General features: G+C 42.9%; 2 protein-coding genes across 2 annotated transcripts in view; one reads left to right on the top strand and one right to left on the bottom strand.

The window, feature by feature from the left end:
* ETV7 (ETS variant transcription factor 7) overlaps positions 1-24,330 on the bottom strand; it is a 40,835-nt gene that overhangs the window by 12,427 nt on the left and 4,078 nt on the right. The window lies entirely within an intron of this gene.
* KCTD20 (potassium channel tetramerization domain containing 20) overlaps positions 325-24,330 on the top strand; it is a 106,202-nt gene continuing 82,196 nt past the window's right edge. The window contains exon 1 of the mRNA XM_061196309.1: positions 325-344. The gene's annotated coding sequence lies outside the window, so the exon portion shown is untranslated. The remainder of the gene's footprint in view (positions 345-24,330) is intronic.

Raw genomic sequence — 24,330 nt, 5'->3', positions numbered from 1 at the left:
TCACATTTAGGTCTTTAATCCATTTTGAGCGTATTTTTGTGTATGGTGTTAAAGAATGATCTAATTTCATTTTTTTACATGTAGCTGACCAGTTTCCCCAGCACCATTTGTTGAAAAGGCTGTCTTTCCGCCATTGTATAGTCTTGCCTCCTTTGTTTTGTACAGATGCGTTCACTTTAAATCCACCCATTCGCCTGTCTTCTCTTCCAGGTAGCTATAGAGTCCACTGCCTGAAATGGGGACCCCAGGAACAGCTGTTCCCTGCACTACATCTACCCCTAGCAGCCCAGCGAGTACCTGAAGGCCTTGGTGGCCGTGGGGGAGATTTGCCAGGACAATGACAGGTATGAGACTCCCCATCTCTGTGGGTTCCCGTGGCCCCTGACTGACCCTGGGCAGAAGAATGGAAATTAAGTCATTGCTGAGGCTCATGAGGGGACAGAATAAAGCCTGGCCCCAAACGTGTCATCTTCTCCACACCTAGAGAAACTGAGTTTATACCAAGCTCACACTGGGCACCAAAAAAATCCTTTCTTAGCTTTCTTCTCTTATTGGCTGGCAGGACCACTGGATAGCGATTTTGGTTTCCCTTTTGTAAGGTTTCAGTATGTGCTTTGCTACGCAAAGTTTGGTGCATGGACCAGCAGTGTAAGGTCACCTAGGAACTTAGAACATCAGGCCCCACTTGAGAATCGGAATCAGCATCTCCAATGTAACACGATTCCCAGATGATTCGTGTGCACTTTGGAGTTGGAGAAGCACCAGTTTAGTGGGCACTGTTCTGTCTGATCCTCACATTAACCCTTCTGTCATGGGTGTTGTTTACCAGCAGAGGAGAACCATGCAGGGAGGTAAAGTGCCCTGTCGCACAGCCAGAAGCAGGATTTAAACCCAGATCCAGCTCATTCCACAGCGTAAGCTCATAATCATGGATTTCACTGACCTTAAAAGCTATTGGTAACTTTAGCAGAGGGTGTGTGTCTGCCCATACCAGTGTGTGTGTGTTTGTATGTGTGCATATAGAAAACACGATTTTGAGATCAGATCAGTATTATATTTATTTTTACTTGGTGGAAAACATTGACCTTTCCCACCAAGAGAATTCCCTGTAAGAAATGATTTACATAAGTCACATCAAACTGGATTTATTCTGCCTTTCCAGTATTTCCAGACTGAGGTGATATTGTGTACACGTTTGATCCAGAAGGCTCTTTGAGGGAGAACTAGTGTAAATATAAATATGGGTAAATCTCAGTTGACTGCCTGGTATGATGGTAAAAGAGGGCTAGTTAGTACTGAGCAGCAACTAACTGACCTGTTAAACCAGGAAAATAAAGAAAGTGACTCTGTCCTCCAGTTTCAGAGAGATTTCATGGGATAGCCTGATTTCTGTTCTTTCTAGTCTCATAATTGGTGATAATCGTATTAAAAACTTGATACCCCAGCACCATAGGGAGTGACACAACCTAGTGACCAGAAGGTGCAAAGAAACCAACAGGACAGGTAATAGGAAAGTTTCCGTCAGTGTCCTTACTGCTGGCAAGTCTCTGGATTCGGCTTGGTCATCGCCAGTAACTCAGATGGGTTTGAAGCCAGTCGGGGATGAATGAACAGGTCCAATCAAATCAGACAGCTCTAAACACTAGGCTCCTGCTGACACTTCCCCTCTTACACATTTGGAATAAAGGGCAATAATAACATTTTGTGTGTGTGTGTGTGGCCATGCCACGCGGCTTGTGGGGTCTTAGTTCTCCGACCAGGGATTGAACCCGCACCCTCAGCAGTGAAAGCGTGGAGTCCTAACCACTGGACTGCCAGGGAATTCCCAATAATAGCATTTTAAATTATCTTGTTGAAGTAATACTTATACTTGCGATATTTTCTGTGAAGACAATTGGAATCTCAGCTCTGATTTCTTCAGGCCCCAATTCGGGGAGGATTCTTAGAGAGGCTCATGTCAGGGAGATTTCTGCCAAGGAGGGAAAAGATGGACAGATTGCATCCCCACTGTCAGAAACTCCTCCAAATGTCCCCAAGACACCAACACAGTAATTCTCTCCTTCTGTCTATCACGCACACAATTTATTGAGGGGACAGTCCTTTCCCTGATGTATATCCCTGGCAGCTTTGTCATAAATTAACTGACCTCATATGTGTGGTTTTTTCCTGGGCTCTCTATTCTATTCCTCTGGCCCGTGTGCTTCTTTTTGTGCCATTTCTACACTGTTTGGTTACTGTAGCTTTGTAATATGGTTTCAAGTCAGTGAGTGAGTTTCCTCCAGCTGCTGTTCTCCTTTCTCAGGATCCCCTTGGCTGTTCGGGGTCCTTTGTGGTTCCGTACAAATGTCAGGATTGTTTGTTCAGCCTCTGTGAAAAATTCCATTGGAATTTTGATAGGAATTGCATTGAACGTGCACACTGTTTTGGGTAGAATGGACATTTTAGCACTACTAATTCTTTCCATTCATGAGCACAGGATATCTTTCCATTTATTTGCGCCTTCAGTTTCTTCATCGAGTGTCTTAAGGTTTTCAGTCTGCAGCTCTTTCACGTCTTGGGTTAAATTTATTCCTCGGTAGTTGGTTCTTTTGATGTTATTGTAAATGGCATTGTTTTCTTGATTTCTCTCTCTGATGGTTCATTATTAGTGTAGAAAAACACAACTGATTTTTGTGTATTGATTTTGTATCCTGCAGCTTTACTGAATTCATTTATTGGTTCTAACAGTTTTTTGGTGATTTAATACAGAAAACTGGAATTAGAAATCCCACTGTTTCTACCACATCCAGGTCATCCACAACACCCAAGACATAGTGGCTACTAATATAATCTGCCCACAGTGTCCCTTAAAAACATGTGAAGTCCTACAAGGGTGAATTGCATCATCATTTTGGGTGAGCAGGATCTGGGTAGGGCTTGGCCTCTATAGCAAAGGTTGTTGTCTTCTCTACATTTCTATCCTTTTATTGACATGATTGTTTTGAAAAGTAATTTATTTACCAGTAATTTCAAACGTATAGAAAATTAAAAATAGCAGTACAAAGTACTCACATTTGCCACTGTACACAAAACACTTCAGTATCCCCAAATAGGGACACTCTTCCAGGGAACCAGCACGAAACCTCCACGTGAGGAAAATATTATGGTTTCCACATTATGATCCAATCCACAGGCCCACTTCAACTTTCACCAGCTGCCCCAACTCTAGGGAAATGTCTCTTTTCATTCTGATCCTGTTTTGTTCTTCTAAAACCATGAGTGATACTTTCCCTCATTATCACAACCTTGATGGATTGAAAGTGCACAGGATGAATAAGATCTGGGTGACCTTTTCTGTATTGTAACATGTATCAGTACTTCATTCATTTTTTATTGTGATTAAATGTACATAACATTTACCATTTAAACCATTTTAAGTACACAGTTCTATGGCATTAACCACACTCATATTGTTGTACAAATATCCTCACCATCCACGTTCAGATCTTTTCCATTTTCACCAGTGAAACTCTGTAGCCATTAAACACTAATTCCCCTCAGCAACTGCATTCTACTTTCTGCCTTTGAATTTGACTTCTCTGGATACCTAATGTAAGTGGAATCATATCATTTTTGTTCTTTTGTGACAGGGCTATTTCACTTATCATAATGGATCAAGGTTAATATATGTTGTAGCACGTGTCAGAATTTCCTTAGTTTTTAAGGCTGAATTTTCAATGCTTTTTGTGTATACCACATTTAGTTTATCCATTCATCCATTGACACTTGGGTCGCTTCCACCTTTTGCTATTATGATTAATATTGCTATGAAGATGAGTGTACCCATATCTGTTCCAGTCCCTGCTTTCAATCTTTTGGGTATACCCTGATGTGGAATTGATGGATCATATGTTAATTCTATGTTGAAAGTTTTTGAGGAACTGCCATACTGTTTTCAACAGAGGCTACATCATTTCACTTGATTCCTTTTAAGGCAGAATAATATGGATCAACCTCCATGTCACTTATCCATTTACCCATTGGTGGACATTAGCATTGTTTCTACCTTTTGGCTATCGTGAACAGTGCTGCTATCAATAGATGTGTACACCTGTTTTCAATTCTTTGGGTTCTATATCTAGGGGTGGAGTTGTTGAACCATAGATAATTGTATATTCATAGAGTAAACAGAGGTTGCACCATTTTCCATTTCCACAATAAGGTTTAAAAGTTCCAGTGTCTCTGCATTGTTGCCAACATTTGTTATTTTTAATTTTCTTGATTATACCCATTTTAGCATGTGTGAAGGCATTATTATTGCATTGTGGTTTTAAGTTGCATTTCCATCATATGTTTTCAGCTGCTTGTTGACCATCTGCATGTCTTGTTTGGGGAAGGGTCTATTTAAGTCCTTTGTCCACATTTAAAATTGGGTTATTTGTCTTTGTTGATGAGTTGTAAAAGTTCTTGATACACACTGGATAAAGACTCATCGGATATAAATATAATGTGAAATTATTTTCTTCCGTTCTGTGGGCTGTCATTTCACTTTCTAAATTGCATTTTTTTGATGCACAAAGGCTTTTAATTTAAAGAAATCTAATTTTTTTCTTTTGGTTGCTGGTTATGAAGGTTTGTCCCTATGTTTTATTGGAGATTTTACACAGTCGTCCCTCAGTATTCATGAGGGATTGGTTCCAGGACACCCCACAGATACCAAAATCCATGGACGCTCAAATCTCTTATATAAAATGATATCGTATTTGCAGATAACCTAGGTACGTCTTCCTGTATACTTCAGATCGTTCCTAGATTGTGTATAAGAACTAATGCAATATAAATGCTATATAAATGTTGTAAAAACAATGTGAATGTTATGTAAATAGTTGCTGGAATGTGGTAAATTCAAGTTTTTCCTTTTGAAACTTTTTGGCAATTTTTTTCTAATAGTTTTTGATCTGGCATTAGTTGAATCCATTGATGTGGAACCCGTGGATTCAAGGGGCTGAGTAAAATTTTACTTTTTACATTTAAGCCTTTTATGTATTTTGAGATGCTTTTTGTATGTTGTATGAGGTAAGGGTCCAATTTCATTCCTCTGCATGTGGTTAGCCATTCACCTAGCACCATTTGTTGTTGTTGAAAACACCATTTCCCCCCATTTTAATGCTGTTGACTGTAGTCTGAAATCCATTCATCGTAGATGAATGGGTTTATTTCTAGGATCTCCATTCAGTTGCATTCATCTGTATGTATATGTTCATGCCAGTATCACAGCATTTTATTTAATGTTGCTGTGTGATGTGTTGATTTTCTTTCTAAAAATTGTTTTAGCTCTTTAGGTTCTCTTGAAATTCCACATTTCAGGGTGTCATATTCTGCTGCCTTTCACATGGATGTACCCCAGTTTGCTTATGCATCATCTACTGAAGACATCCTAATTCCTGTAAGGTTTAGACATTATGAGTAGAGGTTCTGTGCATAATAGCATCCTTGTTTTTGTTTGGATACAGTTTTCCAAAGCAGTTGTGTGAATACTGGAGGCATGATGGATGGATCTCAAGGTGTGAGACCTGTTTGGCTTTGGAAAATATTGCCAACCTGTATCTCAAGAAGCCGTCTATGCGTTCCATCAGCAATGAAGAAGAGTTGCTGTTGTTCCCATCCTCCAGTAATCAGTATTGTCATTTTGGGAGGAGGTTAGCAGCTCTAATAGGTGTGTGGTGCTGTCTTGTTGTTTTATTATTATTATTTTTAAATTTATTTATTTTTTAATTTTTGGCCGTGTTGGGTCTTTGTTGCTACGTGAGCTTTCTCTCTAGTTGCGGCGAGCGGGGACTACTCTTCGTTGCAGTGTGCGGGCTTCTCATTGCAGTGGCTTCTCTTGTTGAAGAGCACGGGCTCTAAGCACACGGGCTTCAGTAGTTGTGGCACGTGGGCTCAGTAGTTGTGGCTCGTGGGCTCTAGAGCGCAGGCTCAGTAGTTGTGGCTCACTGACTTAGTTGCTCCGCAGCATGTGGGATCTTCCCGGACCAGAGCTCGAACCCATGTCCCCTGCATTGGCAGGTGGGTTCTTAACCACTGCGCCACCAGGGAAGTCCCTGTCTTGTTGTTTTAATTTGTAATTCCCTAATGATATACGACATTGATGATATTTTTGTCCACTTATTTATTATCTGTATATCTTCTTTGGTCAGGTGTCTGTTCAGATCTTTACCCATCTGTAATGAAGGTGTTTGCTTTATAGCTGTACAAATTCTTTATCAGATATGCATTTTGCAGATATTTTTTCTCCCAATTTGTGGCTTGTCTTTTGGTTTTCTGCGAGTTTAAAGTTTTAAATTTTTAAAGTCCATTTCAAAATTGTATTTCTTTTGTGGATAGGCTTTTGAGGTTTTGTGTTAAAATTCACCAAGCCCAAGGTTATGTAGATTTCCTTCTATGTTTTCATCTACAATTTTTATAGTTTTGCATTTTAAATTTGTCTATGGACAATTTTGAGTGAATGTTGGTGTAAGTTGTAAAGTTTGTGTCTGCAGTCTTTTGATTGCATATGGTTTCCAATTAACTACTCTATAACTATTTTTGGAGAAGTCATGGGATATGTGGCTCCATTTCAGTTTGAATTTCCAAATTTAGTGGTTTCTGCAGGCTTGCCAGCTGGGAGCATGGGCTTCACAGAACTGAGAGGTTGCGGCCTGCACTTCCCAGCTGTCCAGCAGGTGGCGCCAAGCCTGCCTCTCTGACCCTTGAGGTGCATACGTATTCCCTCCCTCCTGTCACAGCCCATTGCCTTTCAGCAATGTTGAAGGTGACCTGAAGGTCCAGAAATCCCCTTACCCTCTGTGTCTGGGAAACTGCTTCCCTCAAACACCCTTCCGCGCAAAGACTCTGCTGAGACTCAGGATCCCCCCTTTCCTGACCAGGCCACACAGACCCAGTCCCTGCCCCGGCTCATCAGCCAGGAAATGACACGCTCCTTCCCAGGATCAGTCAGAACAACAGCTGGTGACCCACACATTCCCCTTCTCCCCGGCCCAGACCATAGCCACTGCCCTCCACCTTGGGCAGAAGCCCCACTCAGGGCATCTCCCCAGTCGGGGCCTCTGATCCACGTGCCGTCAGACCACTTTTCATGCCAGCCCCACACCCAGGCCTTTATATTTGTGTTTACACCTCTCCATGGAGAAACCTCCTTTACCCCAACTATCCAGATGTTTACAGACCTTGTCTCTTTTCCTCGAGCTTTTCAGTCTCAGAATTACCTGACTGTCACCACTCACAGTCCCTGCAGAGCCCAGAGATTTCTCCTTGAAGGAAAGGTTCTGGAGAAATCAGAGGGATAAATAAAGATGCCCAAGAGGGTGAAGAGTCAGTGTTTTCTGGTTAGAATTTTAAAGTCCTCCAACTAATAGATCATTTGCGTTCTAATAACATGTTGTTCCTGAATTTCAGTGGGGGAAATTCTTTGTCTCATAAATATGCCAAGTGGGAAGTCCATTTAAAAAAATGTTATCGAGGTAACTCTGAGGGTTTACAAAGAATGAGGACACAACGTCCTTTGTTCAGACACTGGCTGAGAGCTTCCCGCCAGGAGCCTCGGCCCCTCGGAGGGCAGGGCGGCCACGACCCTCCTCCCCAAGGTGGGCCTCCTCAAGTGCATCCTGCACACGGGCCCAGTGCCATCACAGAATCCTGGATTGGCCAATGACAGGCAGCTGGCTAGAGATGCGGACAAGAGAAAACTGCCCAACAGCCTGGGACCACCCTGTGGCATGGCCTCAGGACCCTGGTCCACCCCAACAGCACCTCTGCGGAGCCACACACCAGGCCAAGAGCTCTTCTGGTCTGGGATAAGGCAGGAAACCGTGAGTTGAAAGGAGAAGGAGATAGCCTCATCCACCAGAGGGCAGACAGCAGAAACAAGAAGAACTACAGTTCTGCAGCCTGGGGAAGGAAAACCACATTCACAGAAAGAAAGACAAAATGAAAAGGCAGAGGACTTTGTACCAGATGAAGGAACAAGATAAAACCCCAGAAAAATAACTAAATGAAGTGGAGCTAGGCAACCTTCCAGAAAAATAATTCAGAATAATGATACTGAAGATGATCCAGGACCTCGGAAAAAGAATGGAGGCAAAGATCAAGAAGATGCAAGACATGTTTAACAAAGTCCTAGAAGAATTAAAGAACAAACAAACAGAGATGAACAATACAATAACTGAAATGAAAAATACACTAGAAGCAATCAATAGCAGAATAACTGAGGCAGAAGAACGGATAAGTGACCTGGAAGACAGAATGGTGGAATTCACTGCCACGGAACAGAAAGAAAAAAGAATGAAAAGAAATGAAAGACAGCCTAAGAGACCTCTGGGACAACATTAAACGCACCAACATTCACATTATAGTGGTCCCAGAAGGAGAAGAGAGAGAGAAAGGACCCGAGAAAATATTTGAAGAGATTATAGTCGAAAAATTCCCTAACATGGGAAAGGAAATAGCCACCCAAGTCCAGGAAGCGCAGAGAGTCCCAGGCAGGATAAACCCAAGGAGAAACACACCGAGACACATAGTAATCAAATTGACAAAAATTAAAGACAAAGAACAATTATTGAAAGCAAAAGGGAAAAACGACAAATAACATACAAGGGAACTCCCATAACGTTAATAGCTGATTTCTCAGCAGAAACTCTGCAAGCCAGAAGGGAGTGGCACAATATATTTAAAGTGATGAAAGGGAAGAACCTACAACCAAGATTACTCTGCGCGGCAAAGATCTCATTCAGATTCGATGGAGAAATCAAAAGCTTTACAAACAAGCAAAAGCTAAGAGAATTCACCACCAAACCAGCTCTACAACAAATGCTAAAGGAACTTCTGTAAGTGGGAAACACAAGAGAAGAAAAGGACCTACAAAAACAAACCCATAACAAGAAAATGGTAATAGGAACATACATATCAATAATTACCTTAAACATGAATGGATTAAATGCTCCAACCAAAAGACACAGGCTCGCTGAATGGATACAAAAACAAGACCCATATATATGCTGTCTACAAGAGACCCACTTCAGACCTAGGGACACATACAGACTGAAAGTGAGGGGATGGAAAAAGATACTCCATGCAAATGGAAATCAAAAGAAAGCTGGAGTAGCAATACTCATATCAGATAAAATAGACTTTAAAATAAAGAATGTTACAAGAGACAAGGAAGGACACTACATAATGATCAAGGGAACAATCCAAGGAGAAGATATAACAATTATAACTGTATATGCACCCAACATAGGAGCACCTCAGTACATAAGGCAACTGCTAACAGGTATAAGAGAGGAAATCGACAGTAACACAATAATAGTCGGTGACTTTAACACCTCACCTACACCAATGGACAGATCATCCAAACAGAAAATTAATAAGGAAACACAAGCTTTAAATGACACAACAGACCAGATAGATTTAATTGATATTTATAGGACATTCCATCCAAAAGCAGCAGATTACACTTTCTTCTCAAGTGCGCACAGAACATTCTCCAGGATCACATCTTGGGTCACAAATCAAGCCTCAGTAAATTTAAGAAAATTGAAATCATATCAAGCATCTTTTCTGACCACAACGCTATGAGATTAGAAATCAATTACGGGGAAAAAAGCGTAAAAAACACAAACACATGGAGGCTAAACAATACGTTACTAAATAAGCAAGAGATCACTGAAGAAATCAAAGAGGAAATCAAAAACTACCTAGAGACAAATTACAATGAAAACACGATGATCCAAAACCTGTGGGATGCAGCAAAAGCAGTTCTAAGAGGGAAATTTATAGCAATACAAGCCTACCTCAAGAAACAAGAAAAATCTCAAATAAACAATCTAACCTTACACCTAAAGGAACTAGAGAAAGAAGAACAAACAAAACCCAAAGTTAGCAGAAGGAAAGAAATCATAAAGATTAGAGCAGAAATAAATGAAATAGAAACAAAGAAAACAATAGCAAAAATCAATAAAACTGAAAGCTGGTTCTTTGAGAAGATAAACAAAATTGATAAACCTTTAGCCAGACTCATCAAGAAAAAGAGGGAGAGGACTCAAATCAATAAAATTAGAAATGAAAAAGGAGAGGTTACAACAGTCACCGCAGAAATACAAAGCATCCTAAGAGACTACTACAAGCAACTCTATGCCAATAAAATGGACAACCTGGTAGAAATGGATAAATTCTTAGAAAGGTATAACCTTCCAAGACTGAACCAGGAAGAAATAGAAAACATGAACAGACCAATCACAAGTAATGAAATTGAAACTGATTAACAATCTTCCAACAAACAAAAATCCAGGACCAGATGGCTTCACAGGTGAATTCTATCAAACATTTAGAAAAGAGCTAACACCCATCCTTCTCAAACTCTTCCAAAAAATTGCAAAGGAAGGAACACTCCCAAACTCATTCTGTGAGGCCACCATTACCCTGATACCAAAACCAGACAAAGATACTACAAAAAAAGAAAATTACAGACCAATATCACTGATGAATATAGATGCAAAAATCCTCAACAGAATACTAGCAAACAGAATCCAGCAACACATTAAAAGGATCGTACACCACGATCAAGTGGGATTTATCCCAGGGGTGCAAGGATTCTTCAATATACTCAAATCAATCAATGTGATACACCATATTAACATATTGAAGAAGAAAAACCATATGATCATCTCAGTAGATGCAGAAAAAGCTTTTGACAAAATTCAACACCCATTTATGATAAAAACTCTCCAGAAAGTGGGCATAGAGGGAACCTACCTCAACATAATAAAGGCCATATGCGACAAACCCACAGCAAACATCATTCTCAATGGTGAAAAACTGAAAGCATTTCCTCTAAGATCAGGAAAAGACAAGGATATCCACTTTCACCACTGTTATTCAACATGGTTTTGGAAGTCCTATCCATGGCAATCAGAGAAGAAAAAGAAATAAAAGGAATACAGATTGGAAAAGAAGAAGTAAAATTGTCACTGTTAGCAGATGACATGATACTATACGTAGAGAATCCTAAAGATGCCACCAGAAAACTTCTAGAGCTAATCAATGAATTTGGTAAAGTTGCAGGATACAAAATTAATGCACAGAAATCTCTTGCATTCCCATATACTAACAATGAGAGAGATTAAGGAAACAATCCCATTCACCATTGCAACAAAAAGAATAAATTACCTAGGAATAAACCTACCTAGGGAGGTAAAAGACCTGTACTCAGAAAACTATAAGACACTGATGAAAGAAATCAAAGATGACAAAAACAGATGGAGAGATATACCATGTTCTTGGATTGGAAGAATCAATATTGTGAAAATGACTATACTACCCAAAGCAATCTACAGGTTCAATGCAATCCCTATCAAATTACCAGTGGCATTTTTTTAACATTATTTTTATTGACATTAGTATTTTTTTATAGATTTATTTATTTTTATTATTTTTGGCTGTGTTGAGTCTTTGTTGCTGCACGCAGTCTTTCTCTAGTTGCAGTGAGCAGGGGCTACTCTTCGTTGCAGTGTGGGCTTCTCTTGTTGCTGAACACAGGCTCTAGAGCATGCGGGCTTCAGTAGATGTGGTGCGTGGGCTCAGTAGTTGTGGTGCACAGGCTTAGTTGTTCCACGGCATGTGGGATCTTCCCAGAACAGGGCTCGGACCCATGTCCCCTGCATTGGCCGGCAGATTCTTAACCACTGTGCCACCAGGGAAGCCCACCAGTGGCATTTTTTACAGAACTAGAACAAAAAATCTTAAAATTTGTATGGAGACACAAAAGACCCCAAATAACCAAAGCAGTCTTGAGGGAAAAAAACAGAGGAATCAGACTCCCTGACTTAAGACTATACTACAAAACTACAGTAATCAAGACAATATGGTACTGGCACAAAAACAGAAATATAGATCAATGGAACAGGATAGAAAGCCCAGAGATAAACCCACGCACCTATGGTCAACTAATCTATGACAAAGGAGGCAAGGATATACAATGGAGAAAAGACAGTCTCTTCAATAAGTTGCTGGGAAAACTGGACAGCTACATGTAAAATAATGAAATTAGAACACTCCCTAACACCATACACAAAAAAAAACTCAAAATGGATTAGAGACCTAAATGTAAGACCGGACACTATAAAACTCTTAGAGGAAAACATAGGAAGAACTCTCTGACATAAATCACAGCAAGATCTTTTTTGATCCACCTCCTAGAGTAATGGAAATAAAACCAAAAATAAACAAATGGGACCTAATGAAACTTAAAAGCTTTTGCAAAGCAAAGGAAACTACAAACAAGACGAAAAGACAACCTTCAGAATGGGAGGAAATATTTGCAAACGAATCAACGGACAAAGGATTAATCTCCAAAATATATAAACAGCTCATACAGCTCAATATTAAAAAAACAAACAACCCAATCAAAAAATGGGCAGAAGACCTAAATAGACATTTCTCCAAAGAAGACATACAGATGACCAAGAAGCACATGAAAAGCTGCTCAACATCACATCATAATTATTAGAGAAATGCAAATCAAAACTACAATGAGGTGTCACCTCACACCAGTTAGAATGGGCATCATCAGAAAATCTACAAACAGCAAATGCTGGAGAGGGTGTGGAGAAAAGGGAACCCTCTTGCACTGTTGGTGGGAGTGTAAATTGATACAGCCACTATGGAGAACAGTATGGAGGGTCCTTAAAAAACTAAAAATAGAAGTACCATATGACCCAGCAATCCCACTACTGGGCATGTACCCAGAGAAAACCATAATTCAAAAAGACACATGCACCCCAATGTTCATTGCAGCACTATTTACAATAGCCAGGTCATGGAAGCAACCTAAATGCCCACTGACAGACGAATGGATAAAGAAGATGTGGTACATATATACAATGGAATATTACTCAGCCATAAGAAGGAACGAAATTGGGTCATTTGTAGAGACGTGGATGGATCTAGAGACTGTCATACAGAGTGACGTAAGTCAGAAAGAGAAAAATATCGTATATTAACGCATATATGTGGAATCTAGAAAAATGGTACAGATGAACCTGTTTGCAGGGCAGAAATAGAGACACAGAAGTAGAGAACAAACGTATGGACACCAAGGGGGGAAAGCGGCGGGGGGGTGGGGAGGGTGATGGTGGGATTAATTTGGAGATTGGGATTGACATATAGACACTAATATGCATAAAATAGATAACTAATAAGAACCTGCTGTATAAAAAAATAACATTCAAAAATTCAAAAATAAATAAATAAAATAAAGGAGAGGTGTTTGCGGGGGTTGGGGGAGCTTTCAGCTGAAAATCGTTTCTGTTCCCACCCCTGCCACTGGCTTGGTGTTTGGCCTCCAACAAGCCTCTTCCCTCCTTGGCCTGGTTTTTCTCACCTGTGGAGAAATGAGTTGGATGACAGCTTACTGAGTTTCCTCTGAGTTTGTGGTGCCTCTGCGAGACCCCAGCCCCACAGGCACCTCCCTCCCACTCAGGCACCTAGTGATTTGGGGTCCTCAGCTGATGCAATTTTAATAGGTTTCCATCATTTCTTGAGGGAAAAATGGGAAGGAGGGTGGTTTGTTGCAGAGACGGATCTCACAGCACCTGGGAAGGCAGGACACTCATTTCCCCTTTAGCTCCGCTGATAACCCTCCACTTTCATCAGCAGGTGAGTGAGTGTGGCTGCTTCTTTCCAACTATGGTGCAAAATGTAGAATTTCTCCCAAAGAAATTTGACTTTAATGAGAGACTAGATCATAGGAGAGAGTAATTATTTAGATGGTATGCACGTGCCAGGTTAATTTTAAGTCAGCTTTTAGGTCAGTCTGTCTTAATTATTCCATTAACTGTTTTCAACTAGCAATTTCAATAATTGTATTATCACAATGCCTGTGTAGTGTAATTGCTTTTTGGATCCTGTTCATTGTGACCTCAGAGTCAGTGCCTGGGCTGTCTCCCTGGGCTGGTATTAGCGTGAGTGTGTGTGTGAGTATGAGTATGTGCACGCACGCTGGTGGGGGGGGCTTTCTCCTTATTTTATTTCTACTGTAGGACCTTGTGTGTTTATCTGTTTTATATATAGTAGTTTATACCTGCTAATTCCAAACTCCTAATTTTTCCCTCCCCACCTTTCCCCTTTGGTAACCGTAAGTTTGTTCTTTATGTCTCTGAGTCCGTTTCTTTTTATGTAGATAAGTTCATTGTGTCATATTTTAGATTCCACGTATAAGTGATATCATATGGTATTTGTCTTACTCTTTCTGACTTCCCTTAGTATGATAATCTCTAGGTCCACCCATGTTGCTGCAAATGGCATTATTTCATTCTTTTTTTATGGCTGAGTAATATTCCTTAGTAGATATGTACCACATCTTCTTTATCCATTCATCTGTCAATGGACATTTAGTTTGCTTCCATGTCTTGGCTATTGTTACTAGTGCTGCTGTGAACATTGGAGTACATGTGTCTTTTCGAATTAGAGTTTTCTCTGGATATATGCCCAGGAGTGGGATTGCTGGATCCTATGGCAACTCTATTTTTAGTTTTTTGAGGAACCTCCTTATTGTTCTCCATAGTCACTGATTGATTTGAAGCCAGCTCACCTGACTTAAAGGGCAGGGCTGACTGATTCAAAGTAGTGGGATAATCTAGGGAGGGGTGATTGCCCTGGGAGACTTTGAGAGAGAAATACCCCCTCTGTAGGGCACTTCATTGCACTTAGAGGGAGAGGAGGTACGAAATCAGGCTGCAGGTGCCCAAGTCGAGTGCAGCCCCCAGGGCTGGGGAGGGAGGTAGGAGGAAGGGCTGAGAGTTGGCATTAGAGCGGATGGCCACTAGAGGGCGCCAGAGCACCGGCAGAGCCACCCGCAGCTCCCCGACTGGACCTCCAGGCTGGGCAATAGGGTTGGAGATGGGGTTGGCGGAACCCCAAGGACGTGCCCAGAGAGGAGGGGTTGGTTACCGGGAGCTTCTGACTCTCCGGCCCAAATTGCCTCACCTCACAGAGGGAAGAGAGGTCTGCCTTCAGCATCCGATGGGGGCACTTCCAGCCTGGTCGGGTTGCCCAGTGGTTGGACAGCCTGAAAGGCTGTCTGCGGTCTGACTGCCCTTTGTTTCTCTAGAGGTGGAACTCTGGACCCAGAAATACCTGGCTTGCAGTTTTCAAGCTGCAGGCCTGTGTGGGTGTTGGCATCTGGAAAACGGGGCTGGTGGTTGTGAACATGGAGCATGTAAAAGCGGCATTTGGGTGGGTGGGCTGTGCTCATCCCTGTGCCCTTTCTCTCAAGAGTTCTCCCCAAACTTCCTTCTTCCCTTTCCATCTGAGCCTCTTCCTCCTGTCCCCACACCCCTGCTGGGGGGACCTGACCTAAAGCTGGGTCACGTGACTTAAAGGTGTCTGATTGATTTAAAGCCAAATCATGTGACTTAAGGGATGTGACTTTGTTTTCTTCTGATTTTAAAAGAAACTGGACCATTTTCATGGGCCTCTAAAAGTATCAGGGGCCCTGGCACTGAGCCTGCTGCGATGAGTCAACCTGGCATTTCAGTTTGTGTGGTGCTTCTCCTCCCCAGAGCTCTTTATCCCTCACAGGCCCCCAGCTGTGTAAGAGTGGAAGGAGCTCAGGGGTCATCAGGTCCAGCCTGACAGGTAAGAAAACTGAAGCAGAGGAGCGAAGCAACTGTCCGAGGCCACACCTTGACAGTGACAAGGACTAAGCCAACCTCTGACTGCCAGGTCCCAAAACAACACAAGAGAGAAAACTAGTTTTCATGTTAAAAAAAAAAGACATGCATTATCACTCCCTCATTCATTCCACCACTGTCTATTGAGCACCAGCCATGTGCCAGGCACCGTGCCACTGCTGGGGACACGGCACAGAGTGAAGCTGGCAGGAGGGAGGGACCCCAGTAACCAATGACTATCTAATGACCATCCTGATCAGCGACGCAGAGGGAAAGTGCACTGTGTTACAAACACAGAAAGCAGAGCAACGTAACCCAGCGTGGGAGGAAGGAGAGGCTTCCGTTATTTATTTGGGGACCTAGGAAAGAATAATAAAAAAAATGTCTGAATTGACCCAAAAATTATTAAAGGGGAAAAAAAGGAATAGAAGTGACAATTGGCCTTTGTGATACTACAAAGCTGCATAATCAAGATCTGACGATATTAACCGAAGATTGACAAGTATCGCTGGAAAAGAGAAGGGACCCCATGTGTGTGTATGTGACATTAATTCAGTGGGAAAGGATAGCTAATTTAAGATATGATAAAACCACAACTGGCTCTCTACCTGGAAAAATCTGTATTTGGACCCTCACCTCCCACCAGTCACAGAAGTCAATTCCAGATGGATTAAGGCCTAATGAATTGAACAATAGAAACCCTAATAGAAGTGGAAATAAGAAACCATATGCACTGAACAAGGGTAGCAGAGACTCAACCATGACAGGAAATGCAGAGACTGTAATAAAAGTGAAGCATACATTTGACTACATTAATTTTTGCATATGTGTCAAAAGATACCATAAACAAAACTAAAAGAGGATGGATTTCAGGGAGACACTTGCGATGCAGATGATAGATGAAATGCCTGTGATAGGTCAAGAGCATCTCTAAATTGATTTTTTTTAAGACAGAAAAACCTTACCAGTAATTCACAGTGCAGCAGAATTTCTCAGTCTCAGCACTATAGACACTTTGGACCTGACAGTCCCTTGCTGTGGGCGCTTTGTAAGATGTTTAGCAGCATCCCTGGCGTCTACCCCCAGAAGCCAGCAGCACCCCTCCCCCACTCACGAGTTGTGATGACCAAAAATGTCTGCAGACATTGCCACATGTCCCTGGGGAAGGAGAGAAAAACCACTCAGTTGAGAAGCTCTGCAGTAGAGCAAATCCACTAATAAACATGTGGCAGGATGCCTCAATAGTCAGGGACAGGCACAGAGAAGAATGAGATGTCATTTTAATGATAATACCTACACTTGGCACTAATGCAAGGAAAAGGATGCATGGAGGATGGAAATAGGAATTTAGAGCCTCCAAGGGAGATCAGTCTGGTGATACACAAAGCTGTATGGTGTAAAACTCGGAGACTGCTTGATGGTGTCAGGGGCAAGCCTGCACAGCCAGCCAGGACTTCCAGGGACTCTGGGGACCAACTGCCAATTGCATTTTGTACATGGTTCCCTAATCCATGGTATTTGAGACTATCAGCCTGAAAATTCAAAAGTACAATTCCTGAGTCAGAGGGGTCTGTTTTCCTGTGTTTGGCCAGAGGATGAGGATGGATTCCACACCCCTCTGGCTGTTCTGCCTCCAAGAAAACACAAAAACTACACTGAGAGGGAAAAACCTTGAATTTTGAAGACATGATCAACCACAGATGAGGTCCTGCTCCCAGGTCCAGAGAGATGGGCAGGGGACTTCCCAAGCTGTCTCTGAAGGACCCTGAGGTCACACACAGCCCACAGTAGCACCTGAAACTTTGAAGCCTGTCATCTTTCTGGAGTGTAATTTGGTTTTTCTTTCATTTCTTCGTGCTCACTCCTACCCTCACCTTTCACCCCCTTGCAGTCAGCTCCTCCAGTCCAGTGATAAATAAAAGGGACTTTTTTAGTCTGCAAATAATAAATGCTGGAGAGCATGTGGAGAAAAGGGAACCGTCTTACACTGTTGGTGGGAATGTAAATTGGTGCAGCCACTATGGAAAACAGTATGGAGATTCCTCAAAAAACTAAATAGAGTTGCCATATGATTCAGCAATCCCACTCCTGGGTATATACCCAGACAAAACTATAATTCGAAAAGATATATGCACCCCAATGTTCATAGCAACACTAGTTACAATAGCAAAGACATGGAAGCAACCTATGTCCATTGACAGATGAATGGATAAAGAAGATGTGGTACATATCTACTAAGGAATATCACTCAGCCATAAAAAAGAATGAAATAATACCATTTGCAGCAACATGGGTGGACCTAGAGATTATCATACTAAGTGAAGTAAGCATTATTTACAATAGCCAAGATATGGAAGCAATCTAAATGTCCATTGATAGATGAGTGCATAAAGAAGATGTGATACACACACACACACACACACACACACACACACACACCCCACACACACAATGGAATATTACCCAGCCATTAAAAAGAATGAAATTTGCCTAGAGATTATCATACTAAGTGAAGAAGTAAGTCAGAAAAAGAAAGACGAATACCGTATGATATCACTTATATGTGGAATCTAAAATACGACACAAATGAACATATCTACGAAACAGAAACAGAGTCACAGACATAGAGAACAGATTTGTGTTTGCAAGGGTGGGAGGTGGGGGAGGGATGGAGTGGGAGTTTGGGATTAGCGGATATAAACTAGTATATATAGGATGGATAAACAACACTGTTCTACTGTAGAGTACAGAGAACTACATTCAATATCCTGTGATAAACCATAATGGAAAAGAATATGAAAAAGAATAGATACATGTATATGTATAACTGAATCACTTTGCTGTACACCTGAAACTAATACAACATTGGTAATCAACTATACTTCAATATAAAATAAAAAGTTTAAAAAAATATGAAAAAGAATATATACATGTACAACTGAGTCACTTTGCTGTACAGCAGAAATTAAACACAACATTGTAAATCAACTATACTTCAATAAAATTTTTTTAAAAAAGAGAGACTTTTTTTGTTCCTTGCATCTTCAAAGAATATTAAGGTGAAAAGGCTTTTCCCATAGGACTTGAACCCCAGGATGGGCCAGGTTCTAAGCACCGGGTCAGCTACCAAAGTCTCCATCCAACCCAGCAGTGGGTCGAAGCCCTTCACACCAAATTGCTGTTCACTGGATCAGCCACCTAGCTCGGGGCCAAATCCCCAAGCTGGGGGTCTGGGTTCCAGCTCAGCCCCTTACCAGCCAAGTCACCTCATTTTAGCCACTCATTCTCTCTCAGCCTCAATTTCCCACTCTGTGAAATGGGATAATAACTCTCCCCCGCTGGGCTATTTGGGGGGCAGTGTGCTGCAGAGGTTAGGCACCCAGGCCACATACTGTACAACCCAGCATTCCCACCCCCAAGTAAAGACCTAAGAGACGTGGTGAGTGCATCCACTGAAAGACATGCATGTGAATGTCCACAGTGACTCTGTTCACAATAGAAAAGAACTGGAAACATCCCAACTATCCATCAGCCAGAGAATGGACAGTCAAATCGTGATGTTTTCATGCAATGGAATGCTGCCTGGCAATGAACCAGAATGTACAGATGACTTCGACTCATGACACATGAATGAAGCTCAAAGATGCTGCATTGGAGAAAGAAGGCAGATATAGAAATACCATCAAGAATAGACAGTGCTGGTACTTCCCTGGCGGTCCAGTGGTTAAGACTCCGCGCTTCCACTGCAGTGGAGGCACGAGTTCAATCCCTGGTCAGGGAACTAAGATCCCGTTAAGCCACATGGCGTGGCCAAAGGAAAAAAAAAAATTCAGAATAGTGGTGGCCCTTGCAAGCAGAATTGACTGGAAAGAAGCACAAGGGAACTTTCTGGGGTGTTGGAAATGGTCTAAATCTTGACCTACGTCATGGCTACATGGGTGTATACATACATAAAAATTAGTGGAGCTGTACACTTAAAATCTGTCTACTTGACTGTATGTAAGTTACACGTCAAAAAAAAAAAAAAGTAAAAGTAAAAACAAACAACAACAACAAAAACTACCAATGATGGTGCCAGGCCAGCTGTAAACATTGAGACCTAAATGAGTCTGTCTCAATTTCCTCATCTCCAAAACGAGGACAATGACAAAAATAGTACCAGCCACACAGGACCGTCATGAGGATCCTACGAGTTAGTCAGTTTAAAGACCTGCGTCTGGCATGCGGTGTGTGCTTTCTGAGACAGACGGAGCTCTTGTTGTTGGTTGAGGGGAATGCATGTAAAATGATTGGCACTGCTCAGCACACCAAGGAGCTCAACCAATGCTGGCAAGTGTTATCTAAGACTCCCCCAAGAAGTCTCCCTGACCTAGTGACGGATGAGCCTAACCAGGTCTCCCCTTACCAATCTAACCAAACCTCTGGGACCAGCAGAACAGCCCATGGCTTCTTCTCTTGGCAACAATCCACTGTATTTTCAGTTCCTTCACATCAACCATCTTTGTCTCTCAAGACTCCAGGCAGATATCACCTTACTCTCCCTGCCCCAGGGGCCTGCTCACTGGGGATTTTCAGCTTGGCTGGCTCCCAGCTTCTGGACAGATATAAACAGAGGTCCCGGCTGCTTGCCCAGGACCCAGTGCGGGGGCTCGAGTGTCTCCCTGAAGAGTCAGCACTCCGTCCCCCTGGCTTCCAAAGCAGGGCTGGCTCTGGGGGCTCCCCCTTCCTCCCCTCCCCCTAAATGGCTCATTGCTGGGCTTCGTGCTTCCTTCTGTACTCACTGCATCCACCACTAGGAGGGCAGATAGCTCCACAAGGCACACACTTTGCCAGTCTCGGTCACTGCTGTTTCTCCAGCACCTAGAGCAATGCCTGCCACATCGTGTAATAGATGCTCAGTAAATATAAATTGTCCAAATGAGTGAGATGAGCAAATCAGTGTGGGGCTGGAAAGGCCCCTAGGCATCCTGACCAGCCCCCTCTGTGGACCCCCAGATGGCCCTGACCAGGTCTCTCTTCCCACAGCATCCCTTTACTCTCTTGCTCAAGAAACTAACATAACTTCTAACTATCAACTCCATCAAGTCACAACCCCTCTGTCTTGGTTTCAAGACTCCCTCAAGCTGCCCCTCACCCAATCAAAACTACTTCTCACTACTCTTCACCACATCTCTGCAGTTTACTAGGTCGAGTGACCTCCAGGAGCAAAAAGAGCTGGACTAATCTTTAGCAACCAAATCAGAACTAACAGCCGGCTTGTACCTACCTATTAGGATCCCCAGGAGGAATGCAGATAACAATGTAAAGTGCTCGGCTGGCCCCCTAAAAATGGGAGCTGTCATCATCTGATGCTGGAGGCTCTTGCTCCAATTGAGTGACAGCTGTAGGGTCTGCGGGACATAGGTTCAAATCCCAGCTCCACTGTTTTACTGGTGGGTGACTATGGAAAAGATAATTCACCTCACAGGCCAGTTTTCACATCTGTAAGGTGGGGATAATAAAAGAGCCTACATCCCAGACCTATGGAGGAATTTAATTAGACAGCATATACAATATGCCCAGCACGATACCTGGTCAAGAGTGAAAACTCAACAAACGGCCTTTGTTATGATTATCAGCATCCTCTTTGGGGAGCCTACCTGGAAACAAGGACTAGCTTGTTTCTCTGCCATGATGACTGTTTTAACACTACCATTGTCCTCAGTTTCTTGCATGTCACTGTCTATTCAGAGTCCCCTCCAATCTGTCACCTCATTGCTTACCCTGGTTGTCTTGGCTGATACTGCTTTTCTTGGTCTTCACACTCAGTTTTATGGTCGTCACCAGCAGGGCCAGCACACACAGTTGTGTAGTGACCTGCACAAGGGCACCATCTGTGGGGAGGCCGGGGACAGTGGGGAGGCTTGGCTTGGCTTGTTCCCAAAGGAGAGGTCATTTCCATTTGCACAAAAATGCACACGGTCTAGCCCAGCCCCTGAGTTTAGGGAGGAGGAAGCTCTTTGTCCTCAAATGGTTAGTTTGGGGAATCTTCCTTCTGTTTGTTGCTTGATACGTTCCTTTCATTTTCAGGTGATGACATCACTGTCAATACTCACAGCGTCCAGAACATTCACTTCTAGTCCCCATTCCTTCCCACTCCACCCCGCCTCTCTCACCTCGCCTGCATCCCTCTAACTTACTGTTTCTAACATGCCATGATCTAGGACAGTGATTCTCAAACCATTCTGACCTCAACCCGCAGTAAAAATTACATTTTATGTCATGACCCACACAGCCATGTATACATAAAGAGCCAAAACAAAGTATTCATGAAATCACTGCTACCTTTACTCTTTATGACGTACTCTGATATATTCTATTTCTTTTCTTTCTTTTTTTTTTTTTGGCTGTGCCACACGGCTTGTGGGATCTTAGTTCCCCCACCAGGGACTGAACCCAGGCCCTCGGCAGTGAGAGTATGGATTCCTAGCCACCGAACCCTCATTTTTTATTATTATTTTTTTAATGGTGTTTTTTAAAATATTTATTTATTTATTTATTTGGCTACATCAGGTCTTAGCTACGGCATGCGGGATCTTCATCGCGGCATGAAGGATTTTTCGTTGCGGCGCACGGGCTCTTCATTGCAGCGCGCGTGCTTCTCTCTAGTTCTGGCGTGCGTGGGCTCTAGATGGCCCACGGGCTCAGTAGTTATGGCATGCAGGCTCTCTAGTTGTGGTGCACGGGCTCCAGAGCATGTGGGCTCAGGAGTTGCGGTGTGTGGGGCTCTCTAGTTGTGGAGCTCAGGCTCTAGAGCGCACAGGCTTAGTTGCCCTGCAGCATGTGGGATCTTACTTCCCTGACCAGGGATCGAACCTGCGTCCCCTGCATTGGGAGGCGGATTCTTAACCACTGGACCACCAGGGAAGTCCCTCCCTCATTTTTTAAAAATACATATGTTGACCCACCAAATTGATTTCACCTCCACAGAGAGACTGAAAATCGCTGTTGGGACAGCTGCCTAAAGTGAGATCCTCGGATGCATTTCCAGCAGCTACAGCATCACCCAGGAGTTTATTAGAGATGCACAGTCTCAGGCCCCACCCAGACCTACTGAATCAGAGTCTGCATTTCCACAGAGCTCCCAGGGCATTCATGTGCACATGAAAATTTGAGATGCCCTGGTCTAAGATACCTGGAAGCCACGCTTGCCAGAATGGTATCTATTAAAATAAGCACCTGGGGACTCTGTTATCTGTGAAGGATGTGAACTTGAGCAGGGGCACAAAAAATCTGCTGGAGCTCCCCAAGGGCCCTTTCCCCTATTGTACACCACCAGGGAGTTGCTGAGAGGTGCCTTTCCCCTGCCTGTGACATCTGAAAGTCAGAGGTGGCTCTGTATGTCTTTTCCTGTGGTTTAGTCACAACTAGGAGCTTCAAAAGCCAATTTCAAGACACAAAGATGTCTCAGTCCCTCTACATCCAACAGTGGGAAGTTCACAGATTTTTCCAGGAATAAGCTCCTGGAAAATGAAGAGACTTAGGACCAAGAATTAAGAGTCCTCTAAGGTTCTCCTCAGCAGCAACACTCAGGGTCTTCAGGTCTGACCCGAAGTCCTGTTTTCCTCATCACCACAGCTTGAGCCAGGAATGGAGCCCAAATCCTACCCTCTATGTAAGTGTTGCCAAACATCTCCTTAGAGCATTCCTGAGCCCCAAGCTACTGGTCAGTCTTGGCATTTGGATGAAATGAAGCCACAGAGTTTCCTTACAGAGCTCCCTGCCCCTCTTCCCAAATCACACTGCCGCTTCCCTCTGCTGCTCTGAGGTACCAGGGCATCCTCCACGCTCTGGGGTTCTCTCATGTCTGTGAGTCCCCACTTCCCTCTAACCCTGAAAAGATTGGCTGTGTTCCCCATTAAAAGAATGCCAGTGATTTGGGGGCAACAATGTCATCCCAAGGCCTGTGAAGTCATACACCACATTCTGCTCAATCCTGTCAGCAGCTCAAAAAGCAGGTTGTGTCCAGGAAATCTGAAGGGTGTGAAAATATAAAGCAGTGTTCCAGCCCCTGGGGCAACCAAGCAGAAAGTGAATTGGATGCTTCACAACCCAGGTCAGACGTGCCTGCCCCTAGACCCCCACCCAGATTAAAGACCCCACTGGTGGTCAGCTAGCTGCCTGTCCTATGATTTCCACAGCTTAGGAAGTGCATGTGAAAATCTCTTAGAAGATGATCCGCAGAACCAAGGTTTGACCTTAGCATGGAAACCTGTGTGATCTTGAGCTTGTTATTTAGCTTTTCCACCTCTCAGCTCTACCACATAAATACATTAATCTACAGCCTGCTCCATAGTTACGAGTTTCCTTGGGCAAGAGCATTACTTAGGAAAATGAAATGAAAGGATATAGCCAATATGTTTCCTGTGGTTATCTTTGAGTGTATTTGATTGTTCTATGTATTCTTATGCTTCTCTGTCATTTCCCTATTTTTGACAATAAGCATGTGCTACTTTTGTAACAACAAAAATTAAATATAGGGCATCCCTGGTGGCACAGTGGTTAAGAATCCGCCTGCCAATGCAGGGGACACGGGTTCGTACCCCGGTCTGGGAAGATCCCACATGCCGCAGAGCGGCTAGGCCCA

This window comes from Eubalaena glacialis, chromosome 7 (assembly GCF_028564815.1).
Source record: "Eubalaena glacialis isolate mEubGla1 chromosome 7, mEubGla1.1.hap2.+ XY, whole genome shotgun sequence".
Classification (NCBI taxonomy): domain Eukaryota; kingdom Metazoa; phylum Chordata; class Mammalia; order Artiodactyla; family Balaenidae; genus Eubalaena; species Eubalaena glacialis.
Note: the sequence above shows the minus strand (reverse complement) of the source record. Positions and strands in the feature narration are given on the sequence as shown.